Below are 18724 nucleotides of genomic sequence, written 5' to 3'. Positions count from 1 at the left end.
ACATAAGCACGGCAACCTGGAGGTAGATTTGTACAACAACCCTACAGCCAGAAAGCAGTATTCCCTTCTCACAATTTCTCAGAGTCAGAAGGAATTGTACCAACCTCAAAGATTTTGATGCCCAAGCCAACGAATTGAAGAAGAAATTCCTAGATAGAGGCTACCCTCACCGGCTGGTGAGGGAGTCCTATAAAAGGGCACGCTACTTTGATAGGGATCATCTATTAAATACCATCAAAAACAATAAAGAATCTGAACTAGTATGCATTACTAAGCATTCTACTCTTGACTAAAAAATTAAACAAATTGTCAATTCCAACTGGCATCTCCTTAACATCGACCCAAATCAGGAACATATTGCTAAACCCCTTTTTGCCCACCGCCGCAATAAAAATATTAAAGATTTAATTGTGCATTCGAGACATACTGCCATTAATACCAACCACCAGTTTATTCAGAAGTCAATTGATGGCAATAACCCAATCAAAGGCACAGTTAGGTGTCATCCTGTCAGTCATGCACCAATATTCTGACAGGAGAAGAAATGACCTTTAACAACTTTAAAATTCAGGCCAAGGAACTATGGAATTGCAACACCAGGAATGTTATTTATCTGATCCTATGCCTTGTAACCTTGGTTACATTGGGGAATCTTCCAGAGCCATCAAAATTCGCCTCACTGAGCATAGATCGGCAATAAATACCTCCAAAATGACAGCCCCATTGGTAAAGCATTTCATTGATTTTCAAAACTCACCAATAGATATCAGATGGCGAGTGTTAGAGAAATTAACTATTCCCAATGATAGAGGCGGAGAAAAAATCCAGAAAAAGAGAGAAGTGTTTTGGATTTTTTCTCTGGACACTTTCCATCATGGATTGAATAACGATCTTCCATGGGAAAATGCTATCATTGAGATGCATTTAGCTCAGTTCAGTAGTGTCTGCCCCCGACAGGAATCGAACTCGAGTTCTTGTGGCGCAGAACTGCACTGCCGGTTTCTTTGCCCCTTGTACCACTAACCCGATTATTACATTGAAGACCCTACACAGCCCCTTATTTGATAGCGCAAACTTCTCTGCTTGGTCTTATTAAAAACAAACGCAATTAATCACCTCTACCATCTATGAGCAGGCACAAATATCTAAGCTCTAACTAGCTTAGTAATTGTCTACCCTCGATATGAATCGAACTCGAGCCCTTCTGGTGCAGAGCTGCATTTGCCGGCTTCTTTATTCCCTGCGCCACCAACCTGATTTCCACATTGACGATTCTATACAGCCCTTTGTCCTCATGGTTGCCGAGATTTTGCCATCTCGTCGGCATTTGAAACCCGCTGACCGCGCACTCTTCTCTGCCTGGTCTCTTTAAAAACAGGCGTGTACAATCAGCCTAACCAATTATGAGCAGGCCTATAAATACCTAGATGAGACATTGTTACAGACCGGCATCGACCTGAAATTGGAAGTCATAAGGAAGCCATTGCTGCCCCTTCAAGGTATGTTAGCTCTAATTTTTTATAAGCTTAATTAGCAGTCAGCTTCACTACTGGGAAGACCTTTATCGCTAACATGCCTTGCGCTTTCGTTTTAGATATGCGCTGAATCTGCCAATTCTGTGGCTTGACGCAATCTACTTTCCAACAGTTCGTCCGTCATTTTGATAATACACATCAGAGCTGAAGATCAATCCGGCCCTTTTAGGTATGTTCTATACACCCGCGTAGGCGCCTTTACATTCTTATTATATGTTTCTTAAATTCAAGTAACCGACATGCCGGTTTTCGCCTTCCCCAGCAGAACCGTGCCTCTTCAAACGACAGCCTGGGCGCTGTTTAATTCAAGGTTTGATCTGCATCATCAAAAACGGATGCCTCAATACTAACATTATCTAGGTATGTGCAATTTATTATCTGCTACGTCAGACCAGTGGGCTATACTGGTATGCTGTCCCGCTAATATTTTATTTATTTTTCCTCTGTGCTCTGTATCAACAGAAAATACGCTAAGGGTTAGAGCACAACTTGTAAACGGTCGTGACCTGATTTCAAACGAAGCATCCAGTCAGCGCGCCAGTATTTTTTTTAACTGACAAGAGGCGCTCTAACTGGCCAATGTTAACATCACATGTTACAAGCTAGGTAAACGCTTTAACTATATTAAACTCAGTGCACCCTCCCCTTTAGTTTGGTACACACAATTCTTTCCTCCACGTATAAAAACATACCTGTTCTGTTTCCTTTATCTTACCGTTCTTGTTGTGATTCACACGCTCGTCAACATAAAGATGTTCAAGACATACTAAAACTTGATTGTTGCTGTGCTGTATTCTTATTATTTCAGGTGAGACCGTATAAAAACTTCAATAAGCGCAGTAAGTTTATCTTTTATCTTTTACTGCCCTCTACCCACCAATTATTAGGCATTGGTAAGACAGCGCATTATAAAGAATCTGTATGATCATTATAAATCGTGAGAGTGCCTCGTTACCATCTTTATCTATATAAGGAGACACTTTTGCTCACAGTTATCAGATAATAAAGAGATGCAATTTATGCTTTAGCTGTCTGTTGCCCATATAATATTATAGCTCAACATTAGAGACAATCAAAATACATAAAATACAATTTAAAAAGATGGTAAAGATGAAGTAGTGACGGTTTCTTCAATGCGTTTCGACAGAGTGTCTTTGTCAGGAAAGTACCATCATATTTTTAATCTACAATAAACTAAACAATCTTTAAAAAAACTAAATTCCAAACTTTATAATATTAAAACATTGTTAGTCGCTGGTACAAACATTGTCATTGTTCTAATTCATACAACATAGCCGTTTTTGTTTTTACATTGGGGAAGACCCTAGAGTGGGCCTGGAAACAAGAAATAAAAACAAAAGATGAGAAACACAGCAAGAGAGCCAAGAAATGGATAAATGGAACATGATTAAACATGGCGGTATCTTACTGGTATATAGAGGATAAGCTAACATCATGAAAGCAGATTATAATGTAATCTGTTATCAAAATATATATATTTTTTATTTTTATATCAATGTGCATTGGAAAATTATTAAAAATCTTGATTGTTTTTATGCAAAAATTCCTTTTAGTTTAGTGTTATTTTCAGTTTGCTGGTCTTCATTGGATTGTTGAACTTTGGTTTTGCCTGGGTTTGCTATTTGTCATTATGTTACATATAAGTTCACCACTCCTTAACACCCACAAGGTAATGGGCTGGATGAGAGATTCAACCAGACCCTTAAAGGCATGATTATGGGTCTTGAGGAACCTATGAGGCATAAGTGGGACTTCTTCTTGCCATGCCTTCTTTTTGCTTAACAGGAGGTGCCACAAAAGTCCCTAGGGTTCAGCCCCTAAGAACTGTTGTATGGACACCCGGTAAGAGGTCCTTTGAGTCTGGTCAAGGAAGGCTGGGAGCAATTTCTTAGGAAACCTCCCAAGGATGTATACAGTTACATGCTGGCCTACAGGAACCAGACTCGGCGATTCAGACAATTCGCTCAGGCGAATCTTCAAGTCAGCCAGGAGGACATGAAGCGGTGGTACAATCAGAATGTCACTCTGATTGAGCTCCAACCTGGACAGAACGTTTGGGTAATGGTCCCTGTAGAGCCTTGTGGGCTCCAGGAAATGTAGACCGGACCATTTGAGGTGGTGGAGCGCAAGAGTGATGTTACCTATGTGGTGAACTTGCGGTTTCCAAAGAACCCTTTGCGGGTCCTGCATGTTAACAGCCTGAAGACCCACTTAGAAAGATCCAAAGTGGGCATGCTCCTAGCGACAGATGATGGAATGGAGGAGACTGAGCCTCTTCCTGACCTCCTGTATGCAACACAGCAAGATGGGTCAGTGGATGGTGTCAGCCTCTCTGCCACACTGACTCTTGATCAGCAGCAAGATTGTCGCCAACGGTTGGGACAGTTCTCTGATTTGTTTTCCTTGATTCCTGGTATCACTTCATGGTGCGTCCATGATATGGACACAGGGGACAGTCCGCCTGTGAAGCAAAAGGCTTACAGAGTGACTGACAAGGTTGGAGCTTACATCAAGGAGGAAGTCTCCAAGATGTTTGCCTTAGGGGTGATTGAGTCCTCTAACAGTCCTTGGGCCAGCCCAGTGGTTTTGGGCCCAAAGACTGTCGTGCCTGGTGCCACACCCGAACTCCAGTTCTGTGTGGACTACCGAGGACTCAATTCAGTCACCAGGACTGACGCGCAACCATCCCCAGAGCTGATGAGCTCATTGATCGACTAGAGGCTGCACGGTACCTCAGCACATTTGATTTGACGTCCGGGTACTGGCAGATCGCCTTCACTGATGGGCCAAAGAGAGGTCAGCATTTTCCCCACTAGATGGGCACTACCAATTCCGGGTTATGCCCTTTGGGATGAAGAATGGCCCTGCCACCTTTCAGAGGTTGGTCAACCAGGTGTTGGCTGGGCTGCAGGATTTCAGTCCCGCCTACCTGGATGACATTGCAGTGTTCAGCGCCAGTTGGGAAGAACATCTGCACTACCTCTTGGAAGTGTTGATGGCACTGCGAAAGGCAGGCATCACAATCAAGGAGAGTAAGTGTCAGATCGGGCAGGGTTCCGTGGTGTACTTGGGGCACCAGGTAGGTAGCGGCCTGGTGGCGCCCCTACAACCCAAGATTGATACCATCCTGGCATGGGACCCCCCAAAGACTCAGACACGGGTGAGAGCCTTTTCAGGACTCATGGGGAATTACAAGAGGTTTGTCAAGGGGTATGGCAACACTGTTGCACCCATGACTGAGCTGACTTCCAGGGAGCAGCCCAAGAAGGTGAACTGGACTGACATCTGTCAGAAGACTGTTGATACTCTGAAGACTGCCACGTGCGCAGCACCCGTGCTTCAGGCACCCAATTTCTCAAAGGAATTTATTGTTCAAACAGATGCTTCAGAGCATGGTGTGGGGGCTGTTCTATCACAGATTAATGAAGAGGGCCTAGACCAACCTGTAGCTTTCATCAGTAGGAGATTACTTCCACAGGAACAGCGGTGGAGTGCAATTGAGCGTGAGGCATTTGCTGTGGTCTGGACACTGAAGAAGTTGAGACCATACTTGTGTGGTACTCACTTCCGGGTTCAGACAGACCCAGGCCCCTCAGATGATTAATTCAGATAAGGGGTGAGAAACCAAAGTTGTTGAGTTGGTCCATTATCCTACAGAGATGGACTTTACGGTGGAACAATGCCCTGGTAAAGAACACACCAATGCTGATGGTCTGTCCAGATTTTCCACCTTAGTGAAGAGAACTCCCAAGGGGAAGTGTAGTTCTCCCCACATTTCAGCTGGAGGGGACACGTGTTTGACCTGGTATCATTGGCATGAGTCTGCCTTCCATTTTGTACTGATTACCTCCTCCTGTTTTTCGGTTAGATGCTTTGGGCACTGTGCCACTGCTATTCGGTGCCACAGTGCAAGTGCTCCCTATGTTAATTTGATGTATTGATTAGTGACTACATAATTGGGTTATTTGATTTACTTGTCAGACCCTAGTACAGTGCATCATGTGTGCCCAGGGCTTGTAAATCAAATGCTGAGGGTGGGCTTGCTGCACTGGTTGTGCCACCCACAAAAGCAGCTTGTAAAGTGTCTCAGGTCTGCTATTGCAGGGCCTGTGTGCAGTCTGTGACTGCCATGTCAACTTGGCAAGTGCATCCACTTGCCAGTCGCTAAACCTTCCCTTTTCTTCATATCAGACACCCCTATGGTAGGCCCAAGGGAGGGTGCATTGTAAGGATAAGGTAGGACATGCCCTGGTGTGTGTGGCATGTCCCAATAGTGAATTACAGCCATTTTCGTTTTTCACGTTACCTGTTGACCATTGGCCAGAATGGGCAGTTTGAATATTACATTTTATAATCCTAACTGACTCAGGAAACTAGGTAGACATTCGAGTTTAGTATGCCTGAACTCAGAGTGATAAATACATCTTTTAGTGAAGTTGGTTTTACCATTCTGTGTTCAGAAATACCACTTTTAGAAAGTGGTGTGTGAAACCTGCCCTTTACACCAGATGCTGGGAGACAGCTATGAGCAGGGGGAGCCATGTTGTGGCACCTGCCGCGGACGGGGGTTCAGCGCTGTGGCGGTCCTACATTCCCCTGGGAGTTTCTCCTGCTACGAGTGACCTGCAGTGTACTTGGAGATGTGGTGACGAAAAGATCCCTGAAACGATGGCTGTACATGCACCCTGATGCCCGTTCGCGCTGCTGGTGAGAGCTGCTGATTGCAGGAGCGGCAGGGAGCCCCGGGGGTTTCTTCTTGTGTTGCTGTGAACTGTTTCTATTCTCCTAGCCACCTACCTGCAATCTTGTGCTGTGCTTGTGGTTGGTCACCTGCGCTCGGCCGGTACATCTGTGGAGCCCCTACTGTTCATTGGAACAAATCGGAGGTGGCTCTCCCCTCTATACCTTCCACTGTGCACGGCCTGGGAGCTTGTTCCTAAGGCGATCGCCGGAGCTACGGTTCATTGGAGGTACTAGTGTACAAACTGTTATAGCGGGCCATTGCAGATCCGTGGTGTGATTGGGCTGTGTGGGGCTGTGCTGGAGGCCCCGCGCCGCCTGAGCTGAGAGGACCGGCGCCTGAGAGACACTGCACCTTATTTGGAGCGGGGGCCTCTGACTTGGATCTGGCCTCAGCGGGCCGGCGCTTGGTTGCTTCATCATTTTATTTATTTGTATTTTAAAAGTTTTGTATAGCGCTAGCTAGACCCGTAGGTATCAGAGCGCTTCACATACACATTATGAAAAACAGAAGGGCCTTACATTACCTAGAAGGCTGACAGTAAGTAAGCAAACAACTGATAAAGAATACAGCATGTACAATAAATAACTGTGCAACGGAGAGGGAGAGAAAAAAAATAAAAAAAAAATAAGAAAACAAGGTGATTAGCATAGTCCATTCACCAACAATCCCTGAATGGGAGTCAACTCGGAATATTGAGGTCTAGGTTAGTTGACGTTTTTCAGGAAAGTATTTGTTAAGGAGATGGAGTTTGAGGTCCCTTTTGAAACAGGAGAAGGAGGGGTTGCATCTGAGGACTCCAGGGAGAGCGTTCCATATCCTGGGAGCGTTGCCAGAAAACGATCAGTATTGGGTGGTTTTCTTTTTCATTTTTGGTGGAATGAGAAGGAGTGAGTTGGAGCTTTTCAGTGTTCTGGCTTGACCTGCTCTTACCAGTTTGTTGTTCAGGTAGTTGGGATCCGGAGAGTGGAGGGTTTTGTGTGTGATGCAGGCCAGCTTGTAAATACATCTCCCTTCCATGGGAAGCCATTTGAGGGAGTTGAGAGCTGGAGTGACGTATTCAAATCTTTTTACTCCTGATACAAGTCGATCGGCCATGTTCAGCACTGCCCTTCGAGGGGATAAGTGAGCTTTTGGAGTCCCTGTAAGGATGGCGTTCCTGTAGTCGATTTTAGAGTGAACCAGGGATTGAACTACTGTGAGGTCATCATGCGGAAGAAAAGGTTTCATTTTCTTGAGGTGTTTTAGAGAGAAAAGAGCACTTTTTACAGAGATTTTGATGTGAGCCACCATTGATAGGTTCTTGTCAAGGGTGATGCCTAGAGACTTAACTGAGTCGGATAGAACGAGGGGGCAGTTTAGGGCAACCAGATTCTTGAGCCACTCTTGGATAGCACAATAGTTGCTTTTTGAAGAGAATAGGATCAGTTCCGTTTTATTTGGGTTGAGCTTTAAGTGGTTGATGTTGAACCAAGTTTGGATCTCCGTTAGAGTGGTATTGAGGTGTTGGATGTCATCGGGGGACTTGATTTTGAAATAGATTTCGGTGTCATCCACGTAAAGGTGGTAACTCGCTCGAGCTTTTTTTCAAGATGATTGTGAGGGGTTCCATGAAGAGATTGAAGAGCAATGGGGAGAGGATCGAGCCTTGTGGTATCCCAAGTGTGACTTTTGTTGGCTTCGAGAGACAGTTGATTTTAATTTGTTGTGAGCGATGTTGGAGGAAAGAGGTGAACCATTTTAGTACAGTACTGGATGATTTACTGTGTCGAATGCCGCAGATGGGTCAATAAGGATGAGTAGGTAGGCATCACCATCATCTAAGACTTTGCGAATGTCGTCCGAGACGTTGAGTATGGCCGTGCTACTGCCTTTCCTGAATCCCGATTGAAAGGTGTCGAGGAAGTTGAACTCATCAATGTGTTTATTGAGTTGGTGGAGAACACATGACTCCAATGTTTTTGCAAGGAATGGGAGGTTTGAGAAAGGTCGGAGATTGTTAATATCATTAGGGTCGGCCCCTGGTTTCTTGAGAATGGGTGTGATTTGTCCTAGTTGAAGGGAGTCTGGGACACAGTCTGAGGTGAGAGAGGCGTTGATGATTTTTGTCCAGAAAGGGGTAATGGTGTGGTTGAGTTCTTTTATGATTGTGGAAGGGAGGGGGTCCATGGTGTGGGAGGAAGGTTTTAGATTAGAAATTATCTTGAAGACCTCGTTTTCCGCCATTAGCTGAAAGTCGGACCAGTGTGCATTGTTTTTTAGCTGGAGGCCGGTCTGATTGTCCTTATACAGAACTATTTCTGCATGGTCAAGGGAAGTAGAAGGGGGGCAGGTTATGAGGGAAGGATTGTTTGCGGTTTGTATGAAGGATTGATCAATTTTAGAGACTTTATTAGTGAAGAAGGTGGCAATTTCTTCACATCGCTCATTTGTGGCTTCGATATCTTGAGAGGGAGTGCCATTAGTTTGGCTTTTGACAATGCTGAAGAGTTCTCTCGGTCTGTTTTTCGGCAGATCTAGTTGGCTGAGGAAAAAGGACACCTTTTCACTGAAAATGTGTTTTTTGTATGCCTGCCGAGCAGGGGTTAAGCCTCCAAGCCCTTTCCGTTTGTCTGAGTTGACGCAGTTCATCGTTTAGCTCCACGTTAAACCAGGGTTTCGATTTGTTTCGCCTCTGTTGTTTGAGTTGGAGTGGAGCTACTTGGTCTAAAACCTCTGTCATTTTTTAGTTAAAGTGTTTAGTGAGGTCATCAGTCGTCCATGATGAGGGATGGAGTTGCAGATGGGGATGAATCATGGATTCAAGTTCAGATAAAGGGACTTTTTTGATGTTTCTGGTCAAGAGTTCAGGTTTGACGTCACAAATAGGTTGGTGGCTGACAGGTGTGTCAATCTTGAACAGAATGAGGTGGTGGTCGGACCAGTCAATGGGAGAAATCGCTCTCAGAGAGACCAGTTCGTTGTTGGTAATGATCGCATCTAGTGTTGCACCTTTGATGTGAGTTGGCTTATTACAGAGTTGTTTGACGGTATGTATTTCCATAAGGTTGGATAGGTTCAGGACAGTGGAGTTTTTTGGGTCCTTCCAGTGGATATTGAGGTCACCCAGGAACACGTCTTTGGTATCTGTCAAGAAGAACCGTGTTATTAGGTCTGTTAGTTCTTCTGGAAAAAGAGAACGTTCTCCAGGCGGATGGGAGATCGTGTGGAATTCGATGGATGAGGTATTCTGCAGGTTTGAGATTCGTAATCTGTATTCCAGCTTTGTGGATGATGGCTAGTCCCCCTCCCCCCCCCCGTTTTGATCGGCCTGTCTTGTCTGATTATGTTGTACCCTGGGGGGGCAGACACCAAGCAGCCCAAGCTTAATTTTTACAAATGTTACATGGGCCAGAATGAACCATCGTCGGTGCCGCAATCTGAGGAGCAGTGGGAGGAACACTCGGAGGATCAGGGAGAAGATCTGCACACCCCCATGTTAGAAATGCACTCCAGGCTGCGAAATATCGACTCTAAGCTGGACTCCCTGACCACACAGCTAGACTCTGTGATGGCCCAAGTCACTGTCCATGAAACTCGACTAGACACCTTGGAGAACCGACAAACTGAATTTCACGAGTTTCAAGTAGAGACCAAGGAGCAATTGCTACATATGGACAAGCTCTTGGGAGTAATTCACGCAAAGAACGACAATTTAGAGGCGAGGTCCAGGAGGAATAACCTACGCATTCTAGGAATTCCAGAGACGACTGTAATTGCCAAGATGGAAATCTAGGTGGCAGATCTCCTTCATGCGCTGTTTGATTCTCACCTATCCCCTGTGTTTGTGGTGGAGAGGGCACACAGGGCCTTGGGTCAGAAGCCTCCGGTGGGGGCTCCGCCAAGACTGATCTTGGCCAAATTGCTGAATTATCAAGACAGGGACAACATCCGGCGATTGGCGAGAGAGAGGGGCCAACTGTCTCACCAAGGTAACAACCTATCGTTCTACCCGGACTTTACCCCAGCTGTCCAGGCGGTGAGGCAAGAGTTTTTGCCAGCTAAGCGGATTCTTCTTCAGGCGAAAATTACCTATTCTCTACTTTACCCTGCCAAATTAAAAGTTTCCTACGACGGAACTGCGCACTATTTCACTGATGCAAAATCTGCCCTAAAATTTTCTAAACATGTCGGAGATAAGAAAGGTAAAGACTCTCGTGGAGCAGCGGCATCAACGACTGGACAACTTAGTGATAATGATTAACTGGTACGGTACTGTATTGGTTATCTGAAGTGCCTTTCCACTGCTACGCTGAAATGGATGATAACTCTCTTAGATGTTATTGTGGGCTTTACTGTCCTTGTTTTTTATTTTTCTATACTAGTGGATTAGCCTGGGGGTGTCGGGGAGGGCTGGTACCATGCACTGCAGAACTCCTAGCCATCCTGTTTACTCAGGGGTGAACGCCGGTGCCACTACGCCCCCATAGGAGATTTCCCTTACATTTTCCAGAGACTGTTATGTTTTACGTTGCTGGGGAGGGTTATTCTTCAACCTGATTGGGTGGGTTGGAGTGGGTGGCGGGTTTGGGATGGGGTTTGTTAGTTTGTGTGATGCCAGTATGAGTAATAGCTGCTGGTCAATGTGCACATTCTATGATTTGTATTTTATGCTGATGGGCTACCTACTCCCCACTGTTCAGACTCTCCTAGATGTACACACGCTAGACCATTGAATTTGCTGACATGGAACATTAGAGAGCTGAATGATTGCCTAAAGGCCAGGCTTGTACATGCTTATTTAACAAGGCATAATATTGACGTCTGCCTGCTAGAGGAGACACATCTAAACGCTATGCCATCTCCGAGGCTGCGAAATCGCAGATGGGGTGCGTATACTCGTCCATATATTCTAATTATGCAAGAGCGGTGGCGGTTCTGATTAGACACGGGTTTGACTGGCGGGAGAAGGTGGTGCACAGGGACCCTGAGGGAAGGTATGGTATTCTTTGTGGGGTGCTGGAAGGGATGTCCCTGGTGATCGCTGCAGTTTATGGTCCCAATAAAGATTCCCCTGACTTTTTTTGTGATGTATGGTCCAGAATTAAGATGACAGGATGTGACACTGTGCTGTGGGGTGGGGATTATAATGCCATACTTGACGATGCCGTTGATAGGAGGGGAACGGCTAGGTCCTTACACCCGGAAACCTAGTAGACATTTGGCGCAATAGACACCCATTGGAACAGGAAGGCACATGTATATCGGACCATAATAATGCATGGTCTTGTTTGAACTTTTGGTTAATCACCAGAGATGTCGCGGCCTGGGCATGGATATTTCACACTTACCTCGCACACTATCTGACCATGCACCATGTTTATTGCTGCTATTGCTCCCGGGATCCCTGCCCCGCGCGTTTACTTGGAGACTCCCACCACACGCATTGTTAAACGAGGCCTTTAAGGAGGAGATAAGGGAAGGTATAGTGGATTACTTTGCTAATAATGAAGGCTGTGTTGACACTGAAGCTTCGCTCTGGAAGGCCTTTAAAGTGGTGGTCAGAGGCCAATGCATTGCGAGACAGGCAGGAGTGTTAAAGGCAATTCGAGGCACTCTGGCCTCCTTAGAAGTCAAAATTAAGGCACTGGAGGGCGCTTTTTACTCCACAAATGATCCCCATTCTGTGCAAAAACTGAAATTGCTGCTACTAGAATACGCAGAGGAGGCACAATTATTTGGCAAATATGCAGAAGCTCGCAGGTACGGCGAAGGGGACAGGCCGGGTCGCACACTGGCGGGTATGATTAGACCATCTCGATCCGCTTCCTTTGTCCATGAAATACGCAATGCCCAGGGAGACATAGTTAGAGGTCAGGTGGGGGTTTTCAGTGAGTTTTTTTACATTTTAGTCCCGCTTATACATGACTACACAGGGGGCCTGCATCGAAGAATTGAAGGCATTTCTTGACACACTGGTGTTGGTTTGGATCAACAATACCCATAGGGTGTACATGGACCTCCCATTTACAGTGGAGGATGTGGCCCAGGTCAATAAAAGCCTGCCCCTGGGGAAGGCTCGTGGCCCTGACTGCCTCACTACGGCCTTTTACAAGGCTTATGCTGAGGAATTGTCACCTAGGCTGCTGGCAGTCTATGAAGAAGCACTGGAGGAGGGGGTGTTACCACAGACTATGAGAAAGGCAACAATTATTACGCTCCTTAAACCCGGGAAACCCGAGGATGAACTTGACTCCTACCGTCCCCTTTCCATGATAAATGTAGATGTCAAGATATTGGCGAAACTGATTGCAAATAGATTGCAGCCACTCCTGTCAATGATTGCACTGCCGGACCAATCCGGATTCATTCTGGGGAGGTCGACATCCCGCAATTTGCAAACCATATTTTCGGTGCTACATTACCTCCATCCTAGCAAAAAGACCGCAGTGGTCTTTCTTGATGCTACATAAGCGTGTGATACGTTTGAATGGTCCTACCTCTTTTTCATCCTAGAGCGAATGGGGTTTAGTCCGCTTTTTCTGAACCGCATCAAATTGTTGTAGTCGGCACCTACGGCGCGCGTGCAGGTAAATGGCCTGATGTCCGACCCCTTTTTGATATCGCGTGGTACCAGGCAGGGATGCCCGTTGTGCCCTCTACTTTTTGCTATTGCTATGGAACCTCTGGCTGCCCGTGTCTGGCAGCACCACACCGCACATGGTATAGGCTTCAGTTCTCTTAGTTTGCTTATCACATTGAACGCGGATGATGTCACGATTTACATAATGAACCCAGAGGAGAGTTTATACATTTTGGTGGGCTTTCAGGTGTCTTTATAAAATGGGCCAAGTCTGTGGTATTCCTGCTGACTGAAAGTACCCCCCGGTGGTGTCAGAATTCCCTTTACTCTGGGAAGCTGATGAAGTAAAATACTAGGGGATCTGGATTAGCCGAGACACGCAGGAGGTATGGCGGTTAAATTATGGTCATACAATGACGTGGCTGGAGGATAAGGTACTGGCGTGGGCTAAACTGCTGCTATCATTGGCTGGTAGGATATCACTAGCCAAAGTGGTTATCCTGTCAAAGTTCCTATATCTATTTGTTAACATCCTGGTCCCCCTCACCAAACACTTTTTTGACATCCTTAAATCTCATTTAATCACTCTGGCATGGGCCAGAAAACAGGTCAGGGCCTCATGGGATTTATTGACTCTCCCTCTGTGGCAGGGGGGGTTGGGAGCCCCAGATATGCGATTATATGCGTTGTGTGGACAGGCACAGTTTTTGCATTACTGGGTGAATCCGACCCCCTTTCAACCACACATAGCGGTCGAGACTGACTTTATGGCACCATTTCCATTTAAGTTCTATATCAGAAGCCACGCTGACTCAGGGGCGACAGACTCTGGTGGGACCCTGTGCTGGTCGTGGGATGAGTTGCATAGGAGGGTGGGAGCCCCACTGCTATTCGCCTCTCTATTCCCCTCCTAAAGAATCTAATGATGCCCTGCATACGGGATAGTATGAGTAAGTCGCTTGCCCAGAAAATGAATCACCAAACGTTTGAGGACTTATATCCTGGAGACTAATTTACCCCCCCCCCGAGGCGTCTGAGGGACAGATGGTGCCATTCACTGAACTTTTTTTATACCATAGAATACGCATGGCATGCGGTTCACTCAGGGAGCACTTCCCAAAAGCGCAGACGACATTGCATTCGCTAGAAAACGTGCTAAAGTTCCCGTCCTCTTGTAAGCTTGTTACGTGCCTATACACTCACATGCAAGACACTGCCCCGATAATAATACCACCCTCTCTCACGCACTGGAATGATAAGCTTGATCCACCGCTGATGGATGCCCAGTGGGATTACTGTTGTGGGCAGCTCTCGGAGCTTTTGCTGAATTATAAGCTATGGCTGATTCACTTTAAGTATCTGCATAGATACTATAGAACACCGGTGAGTCTGCGTCGAATGGGTGTCTGAGCTGAAAGCAACTGCTGGAGATGTGGCTATGCCCTGGCCACTTTCCTACACGTGGCGTGGCACTGCCCATAAATTGCAGACTTTTGGGTGAAGGTTTTTTGAGTCAGTAAACAGCATGTTGGGGGTGTCGCTAGAGCCGTCCCCAATTCTCGGTATTTTGGGATATGTAAAAGACACCCCGCCCAAACTGCGTAAGCTACATGCACTCCTTCTCCTGTTTGCGAAACACCAGGTCGCAGTACACTGGGGTAGACGGCGAGTGCCCTCCTTAAATGACTGGGTTAGGAACATTGCATATGGGCAAGCACAACTCAATACTTTCTGGGAATTGTTGCCACCTATCTCTAGACCACGAAATATATGGGAGCCGTTCATCGCTTGGAATGCCAGGATTCAGACGATAGCTGAAGAGCTGGAGGTGGGGAGTTCACAGAGCTCCGTTTAGGCTTGATGCATGTACCACATCATGCTCTGCCATAGCGAGCCTGGTAAGCTGCATTTGCAATGTTGATTGGATGCGCATTTGTACTATTGGTCCTCTCGGGAGTCACGTATGTGTAGTATTATAACCCTCTGTAGCAGCATTGATACAGTATGTGTACATGAGAATGCACATTTTAAATCCTGTTAGATATTTGGGAGGGGGGAGGTGTGGAGACGTCTGTTAAAGCATCTGTGTACTGAAATGTAACTATGGCTAATTGCTCATTTTGATTATCTGTATCGGACTGGCTAGTTGGAATGTACCGACATTGTTTGTTTAAAAATGTCAATAAAGAAAATTTCAACAAAAAAAAACTATGCACATTAGGAAATCTGTATATGGTTGAACATCTGACAGAACATTTTTGGAACTTGGTATACCCTTTCATTTTCTATATCAATGACTGTCTTCTAATCATACAGGATAGATAGGTATGAACCTATGGAATCAGATGCTTACATTAGTCCACTCCAGCAAACAGATCTGTGTTTGTGGTACTAATCTGTGAAATAATTGTGTTACTATTTTCCCAGGGGTATGATAGACTGTATACTTTTTAACTTAACCTCATCTGCTGCACCATATATCAAACTAAACGTAGAAATAGACACATATGTAACACATGGTAGCAGTCAGACATTCACATTTCACACAGTATTCTTTCAGTCTAAAGCACTCACCTCACTATGTACAACATACTTGCAGTGTTCTATTGCAGAAACTTATATGGAGTAGAATACAGGTAAATACATCTAGCAACATGTTTTAAAACACACTATTCTCTAACACTTTCATTAGACAGGCAGCCCTTACAATGCCAGGCCTAATCCAAACTGTAAGGCCAATGACAATCATGCCTCTCTTCTGAGTGTCAGTTTTTATCTATTGACCATAATAAGTATGTATTTGCCTTTTTAGAGGCAAGATATAGCATCATTTCTAAATATGTTAGAAGAAGCTTAATCAATCACTTTCTGCTCATTACACAGGACAGACCAGTATAAAAGTGTGTGTCAAAGTGATTTCATGATTCCAGTCTAGTTAAGAGATCTGTGTTTCTGGGACTAAATGCTGAAGTAACTGTTACAAGATTGTTGCAGCGCTATAATAGTCTGTATAGTTTTTTAATTAGGCTGATCAGATGCACTACACATATCAGAGTACAGGCAGAAGTGCAGAAATACATGAGACATGGTAACAGTCAGATGTTCAAACTAGAGAGAGTACACTATCAATTTAAATTGCTAACCTCACTATCTACGACCTACTTCAAGTGTACCTTTCGAAAGAATTATATGGACTGGGATACACATTAATACATCTGCTAACATGTTTTAAATCTCACTTTTCTCTACTACTTTTTTTTTTTCGTCGTACCACGGCAGCGTCAACTTCGCCAGGGCAATACGGGATCGACCCCCCCCATATCAATCGCCTCTGTAGACTCTCGACCTCCCGAAAATAGCTAGCAGGCACCGCGTCAAGCGTGTTTTGAAGCGCATAAAGGAACCGGGGCAGCGACATCATCTTGAACAGTGCAGCCCGTCCCGAGGGGGAGCTTGCCCCACGCAAGAATTTCAGCGCGAAGGCGCTGGAGCGGGGGCAGCAAATTGCGCTGGTAACGAAGTACCCGGTCCAAGGTGATCAAGATCCCCAGATATCGGAAGCCGTTTCGCACCACCGAAATAGGGCAACCGCGGGGCAAGAGGAGCCTCGCCCGAAAGAACGTAGACGCACGACTTAGACCAGTTGATGACGAGGCCAGAGTTTTTACGGAAGGAGGTCAAGACGTCGAAAAGAACGATCAACGACTTCCGAGGCGACGTGAGATACAGGAGGATATCGTCCGCACACCCGGTCCTCAAAGTCCGAATTCCATCTAATGCCCCTCAAGGATGGCTCCCATCTCAACCAGTCCGCCAGTGGTTCCAGAGCGAGGGCAAACAAAAGAGGAGACAAAGGGCAGCCCTGGCGCGTCCCCCTGCCGAGGGCAAATGGGGCGGAGACACGGCCGTTGACGACCACTTGTGCTAAGGGATCGGCATAAAGCAGTTTCACCCAATCAATAAAGTTCGGGCCGAAGCCAAATTTAGAGAGGACCATAATAAATTACTATTGCAAGTCTAAAACAAACCTGGGGACCCATTACGATGTCGGGTGGATCGCCACCGCGGCGGTTGCGATCCAGCCAACATTCATGCCCGGCTGCCACCCATTTTCCGCGGCGGACGGTGTTTACCTCGCCTTGCGTCCGGGGCGGAAAAATGTTTAATATGGTGGCAGTCTAAATAGGCTATTAAACCAAAACCCACGGACAGGTGGCACTTCAGTGACAAGTAAAAGCGGTCATGAAGAACTAATGAAAATTCTTAACTTAAGAAAGAAACTAATAAGAACAGAACTCCATGCAGAATTTTTAACGGGTTATTTAAGAGCTGGGGTTATACCATTAGGGTTACAGATTAGAAATTAACCAGGGCTCTTTATTGACAACAAAATGTTTCTTGAGATATGGTCACATATTGCAAATCGCTGCAGTAGGGATTGGCTTATGCTTACAATTTAAACAGCACAAGCGGTAATAATCTTTGAACGTCAACAGATAGAAGAACTAGAGAGTGCACTAAAACAAAATACAGCGGTTGAGGATGTAAAAAAGAAACTAGAGGAATTAGCACAAGAAACGGAGGGATACCAGGAGTATCTAACAAAAAATCAATAAAACTTAAAAAAGACATCGACAAATTTAGTGCAGAAACAGTATATCCGTTTCTTCATAAAGATTATTACACCAGTAAGAGAGCAGAGATCGGAGAAACCCCAAAATACGAGACAGGTTTACTCTAGGGGTGGCAATAAGAGGATTATTTTCTCATAAACCTCTGGGTCCAGCGATGATGAAGAACACACAACTGAGCACACAGGGAGATCTGCCTCGAATTATCAGCAAGAACCCCAATCTTTTTTAGGGAGTCGCCCCTACAGGGGCCAAAAAAACTATCGTAACTACTCCCGAGAGGAACCCATGAGGAACCATCCACCTCCAAATCAAGCAACAGCAAACTACCTGAAAACCAGGAATGCACGATATTGGAGGTGAATCAATTTCCTATCATCAACCTCTCAGATAGGGTTCTCACAGGAGAGGAACAGGAAGTGCTGAGACTTGGATTCAGTTTTGCCCCAACTGCCCCACCTAACAAATTCGAATTGGAAAAAGACATGAAAAGTTTCTTCAGGAAAATTAGATTAAATAGGTTCTTTGCAGACAGAGAATTTGAAGCAGCACCGAACACAACAGGCTTTAAACGCAAGTCAATTTTTACCCCTAATCTGAGTCAGGTAGAGAAAAACGTTGAACTATTTGAAAGGATAGTGAAAATTGAAATTAAAAATAGCCTAGGCTGCATGCAGGGACAGACAAATAATTTATCTAAGTGCCACAGATTATCCCTTAAAGGATTACAAGAGTGTAATCAAATAACTATTAAACCCGCGGACAAGGGGGGGTGGGGTGGTGATTCTTAAAACTGTAGACTATGAGAATAGAATGAGGGCCCTTTTAAATGTAGTGGATAACTATATCCCCGCCTCGTTCAGCATGATAGGGAGACTTAAGAGAGAAGTTTCGTACTTTCTAAATCCGGGAAGGGACAATCATTTGATATGTGAAGATGAGTACAGGTTTCTATTTAACATCAATCCAATAATTCCGGCCATCTATGGATTGCCCAAAATCCATAATAATGTAGATAATCCCCCTATGCGGCCCATTGTGAGTAGCTTGGGCTCACTGCTAGAGCCTTTAAGCAAATATGCTGATTTCTTTTTGAGACCTATTGTGCAACAACAGAGGTCTTACCTGAGGGACACCGCCCATACCATCTCTATATTTGAGGGACAGAGCTTCGACAAGGTGACCCAGTTTTTGGTCACCTTGGATATCGAAGCTCTGTATACGAACATCCCCC

The 18724-nt window shown here is 45.4% G+C and overlaps 1 long non-coding RNA gene across 1 annotated transcript in view; it reads left to right on the top strand.

Moving 5' to 3' along the window:
• Positions 1-1451: 1451 nt before the first annotated feature.
• The window catches only part of LOC144772210 (uncharacterized), a 42128-nt gene continuing 24855 nt past the window's right edge, over positions 1452-18724 (top strand). Inside the window, exons 1-3 of the long non-coding RNA XR_013599691.1 lie at positions 1452-1499; positions 1595-1704; positions 1801-1895. This is a non-coding gene — a long non-coding RNA (uncharacterized LOC144772210). The remainder of the gene's footprint in view (positions 1500-1594; positions 1705-1800; positions 1896-18724) is intronic.

Source organism: Lissotriton helveticus, chromosome 1_1 (assembly GCF_964261635.1).
Source record: "Lissotriton helveticus chromosome 1_1, aLisHel1.1, whole genome shotgun sequence".
In the NCBI taxonomy this organism is placed as follows: Eukaryota; Metazoa; Chordata; class Amphibia; order Caudata; family Salamandridae; genus Lissotriton; species Lissotriton helveticus.
This window is presented reverse-complemented; position numbering and strand designations above follow the sequence as displayed.